Source organism: Hyperolius riggenbachi, chromosome 9, assembly GCF_040937935.1.
Source record: "Hyperolius riggenbachi isolate aHypRig1 chromosome 9, aHypRig1.pri, whole genome shotgun sequence".
NCBI lineage: Eukaryota > Metazoa > Chordata > Amphibia > Anura > Hyperoliidae > Hyperolius > Hyperolius riggenbachi.
This window is the reverse complement of record NC_090654.1, coordinates 195,433,836-195,439,155: the sequence shown is the minus strand read 5'-3', so window position 1 is coordinate 195,439,155 and position 5,320 is coordinate 195,433,836.

Sequence of the window (5,320 nt, the reverse complement as noted above, 5' to 3'; positions counted from 1 at the left end):
ATCTATTTCCCCCCTCTAATCACACCTTGAGACACCCATCAATCACCTCCTGTCACCCCCTAGCACACCTACCCATCAGATCAGGCCCTAATTTGCCCCGTGTGGGCTCCTGATCACTCGGCCAAACCCTCAGATCCCCCTCAGACCCCCTTCCGATCACCTCCCCAGTGCATTGATTGCATCTATTTTCCCCTCTAACCGCCCCCTGAGACACCCATCAATCACCTCCTGTCACCCCCCTAGCACTCCTATCCATCAGATCAGGCCCAATACATCCTGTCATCTAAGAGGCCACCCTGCTTATGACCGATTCCACAAAATTTGCCCCCTCATAGACCACCTGTCATCAAAATTTGCAGATGCTTATACCCCTGAACAGTCATTTTGAGAAATTTGGTTTCCAGACTACTCACAGTTTTGGGCCCGTAAAATGCCAGGGCAGTATAGGAACCCCACAAGTGACCCCATTTTAGAAAGAAGACACCCCAAGGTATTCTGTTAGGTGTATGATGAGTTCATAGAATATTTTATTTTTTGTCAAAAGTTAGCGGAAATTGGATTGTTATTGTTTTTTTCACAAAGTGTCATTTTTCACTAACTTGTGAGAAAAAATAAAATCTTCTATGAACTCACCATACCCCTAACGGAATACCTTGGGGTGTCTTCTTTCTAAAATGGGGTCACTTGTGGGGTTCCTATACTGCCCTGGCATTTTAGGGGCCCTAAACCGTGAGGAGTAGTCTAGAAAACAAATGCCTCAAAATGACCTGTGAATAGGACGTTGGGCCCCTTAGCGCACCTAGGCTGCAAAAAAGTGTCACACATGTGGTATCGCCATACTCAGGAGAAGTAGTATAATGTGTTTTGTGGTGTATTTTTACACATACCCATGCTGGGTGGGAGAAATCTCTCTGTAAATGGACAATTGTGTGTAAAACAAATAAAAAAATGTGTCATTTACAGAGATATTTCTCCCACCCAGCATGGTTATATGTAAAAATACACCACAAAACACATTATACTACTTCTTCTGAGTACGGCGATACCACATGTGTGACACTTTTTTGCAGCCTAACTGTGCTAAGGGGCCCAAAGTCCAATGAGTACCTTTAGGATTTCACAGGTCATTTTGAGACATTTGGGTTCAAGACTACTCCTCACGGTTTAGGGCCCCTAAAATGCCAGGGCAGTATAGGAACCCCATTTTAGAAAGAAGACACCCCAAGGTATTCTTTTAGGTGTATGATGAGTTCATAGAAGATTTTATTTTTTGTCACAAGTTAGCGGAAATTGATATGTATTGTTTTTTTTTTCACAAAGTGTCATTTTCCGCTAACTTGTGACAAAAAAAAAATCTTCTATGAACTCACCATACTCCTAACAGAATACCTTGGGGTGTCTTCTTTCTAAAATGGGGTCACTTGTGGGGTTCCTATACTGCCCTGGCATTTTAGGGGCCCTAAACCGTGAGGAGTAGTCTAGAATCCAAATGCCTCAAAATGACCTGTGAATAGGACGTTAGGCCCCTTAGCGCACCTAGGTTGCAAAAAAGTGTCACACATGTGGTATCGCCGTACTCAGAAGAAGTAGTATAATGTGTTTTGGGGTGTATTTTTATACATACCCATGCTGGGTGGGAGAAATCTCTCTGTAAATGGACAATTGTGTGTAAAAAAAATCAAATAATTGTCATTTACAGAGATATTTCTCCCACCCAGCATGGGTATGTGTAAAAATACACCCCAAAACACATTATACTACTTCTCCTGAGTACGGCGGTACCACATGTGTGGCACTTTTTTGCACCCTAAGTGCGCTAAGGGGCCCAAAGTCCAATGAGTACCTTTAGGATTTCACAGGTCATTTTGCCACATTTGGTTTCAAGACTACTCCTCACGGTTTAGGGCCCCTAAAATGCCAGGGCAGTATAGGAACCCCACAAATGACTCCATTTTAGAAAGAAGACACCCCAAGGTATTCCGTTAGGAGAATGGCGAGTTCATAGAAGATTTTATTTTTTGTCACAAGTTAGCGGAAAATGACACTTTGTGAAAAAAAACAATTAAAATCAATTTCCGCTAACTTGTGACAAAAAAAAAAAATCTTCTATGAACTCACCATACATCTAACGGAATACCTTGGGGTGTCTTCTTTCTAAAATGGGGTAATTTGTGGGGTTCCTATACTGTCCTGGCATTTTAGGGGCCCTAAACCGTGAGGAGTAGTCTTGAAACGAAATTTCTCAAAATGACCTGTGAAATCCTAAAGGTACTCATTGGACTTTGGGCCCCTTAGCGCAGTTAGGGTGCAAAAAAGTGCCACACATGTGGTATCGCCGTACTCAGGAGAAGTAGTATAATGTGTTTTGGGGTGTATTTTTCCACATACCCATGCTGAGTGGGAGAAATATCTCTATAAATAGACAATTGTGTGTAAAAAAAATAAAAAAATTGTCATTTACGGAGATATTTCTCCCACCCAGCATGTGTATGTGTAAAAATACACCCCAAAACACATTATACTACTTTTCCTGAGTACGGCAATACCACATGTGTGGCACTTTTTTGCGGCCTAACTGCGCTAAGGGGCCCAAAGTCCAATGAGCATCTTTAGGCTTTACAGGGGTGCTTACAATTAGGCACCCCCCAAATGCCAGGACAGTAAACACACCCCACAAATGACCCCATTCTGGAAAGTAGACACTTCAAGGTATTCAGAGAGGAGCATAGTGAGTCCGTGGCAGATTTCATTTTTTTTTGTCGCAAGTTAGAAGAAATGGAAACTTTTTTTTTTTTTTTTTTTGTCACAAACTGTCATTTTCCGCTAACTTGTGACAAAAAATAAAATCTTCTATGAACTCACCATGCCTCTCACTGAATACTTTGGGATGTCTTCTTTCCAAAATGGGGTCATTTGGGGGGTATTTGTACTATCCTGGAATTTTAGCCCCTCATGAAACATGACAGGTGCGCAGAAAAGTCAGAGATGCTTGAAAATGGGAAAATTCACTTTTGGCACCATAGTTTGTAAACGCTATAACTTTTACCCAATCCAATAAATATACACTGAATGTTTTTTTTTTTATCAAAGACATGTAGCAGAATAACTTTCGCGCTCAAATGTATAGGAAATTTTACTTTATTTGAAAAATGTCAGCACAGAAAGTTAAAAAAGTCATTTTTTTGACAAAATTCATGTCTTTTTTGATGAATATAATAAAAAGTAAAACTCGCAGCAGCAATCAAATAGCATCAAAAGAAAGCTGTATTAGTGACAAGAAAAGGAGGTAAAATTCATTTAGGTGGTAGGTTGTATGACCGAGCAATAAACCGTGAAAGCTGCAGTGGTCTGAATGGAGAAAAAGGCTCTGGTCCTTAAGGGGCGAAAAGACTGTGGTCCCGAAGTGGTTAAAGGGGTTCTGTGTGTGGGTGCTGAGGGTAAAAACAGACACTTACCTAGGACTTCTATCAGCCCCCTGTAGCAGTCATGTCCCACGCCACCCTCCTCAGATCCGCTGTTCTCCGGTCTAGCGCGGCATGCTTTCCAACTGCGGCTGCGCATCCATGCACCTGTAGCTTCCGCTCGCGTCATCAGAAGCGTACTGTGCAGGAGCAGTACAAGAAACCTCCGTACTGCGCAGTAAGCTTCCGATGACGCAAACGGGAGCACGCATTGTTCGTCTGTGTTAGATGAACAATTGCCCGGTGCCGGCGGCAGGGAACGGCAGATCGGAGGACAGCGGGGGACATTACTGCTACAGGGGGCTGATAGAAGCCCCAGGTAAGTGTCTGTTTTTACCCTTAGCACACTTATTTAAAAAGTGTGTTTTCACGCAAATTAAGCTAAGAAATTAAAGGAAAAAAAAGGAGCAAATAAATCATATCCAATAAATGTGTTCTATAATATACTAGCCACCTTAGCCCGTTTAAAAACGGGCTCTAGTGTATTACCGTCGCATGCGCTTGCAACCGCCGCATGAGCATTCGCGCTGCAGTCCGCCCGTGCACACAGCCGCCCGCTGACAGTGGCGTAGCTAAGGAGCTGTGGGCCCCGATGCAAGTTTTACATGGGGCCCCCCAAGCACTCTATACATAACAATTGATACGGCATGCCAAAACCTGCCAATGGCAACTACAGTGTCAGAGGTGCAAGAAGAGGCTGGGAAACAGTTTGTTAGTGATTACTACTATTCACAGCATCTATAGAAATGATTATTATGAGCACAGGACCAATAGAGAGGTAATAATGTAGATGAGGGAGAGCCCTTCGGGGCCCCTCTGGCCCAAGGGCCCCGATGCGGTCGCTACCTCTGCACCCCCTATTGCTACGCCCCTGCCCGCTGACTGGCCCCGTCCTCCTGTCCCAACGGTCAGTGCTGCACACATGCGCAGAAGCACAAACCCAGAGACACTGAGGCAGTGTACGCAGGGACAATATCCCTACTTAATGAACAAGAGATTCAGTAATTATATACTGTATATGATGTATCTTGAGCAAAACTTTACTTTATTTCAAAAACCTACAGTACAATACAAATCAAGGTGTGGCTACAGGATCTCTAGATTTAACCAGATGGGAGAATATATATTGATGCCTGGCATAGAAATCATAAAATTAATTCCCTAATATATAATGCACAACTGTTGTTCTCAGGATACACTGCACTGTCCAAAAAGAGGTTACCCCGCCGTGCCAGTCTATTATAAATAACTTTATTATGAGCGTCGTGGTCGGTCAGTATAAAACAAGTGCATCAAGAGAATCCAAGCCCTATATACGTGTTTACATACAGTAATATAACAATCCTAGACTGTCAGCAGCATAGTTATAGGAGAACTGACATGAATAGTGAGAGCCACAGTGAGCAGCACAGAAGGCTGCACGTGTCCATATGTCACCAGCTCGAGGCATCCACAGCATGGCAGCTACCCGGCCGGAAACACATCCTCCGCGGACACACGAGCGACAGGCGGGCGAAGGTGATGAACGTGTTTCTGGTCTGGTCTCTACTCCGGCGACATTTGTGGGCAGAAGACGGGGACGATTAAAGCATCACACGCAGCATCGAGGAGCCAGCAGCCCGTTTGTTAGCCAAGAGGACGTCATTACTTGTGTCCGCAGCACCCCCTTGTGGCCGTGGTAGAGAAACCTTATTGTGTGCTAAGTGGTTTATGTTTTTTTTTTTTTTTTTTGAATGTGTAGATACATAGCGACGTCGACGTCCGCCTGGTGCAGAGAATCGGCATCGGGAAATAGATATATATATATATATATATATATAAAAAATGTGAGATACAGCACTTTGGGCGCGGGGGATGGG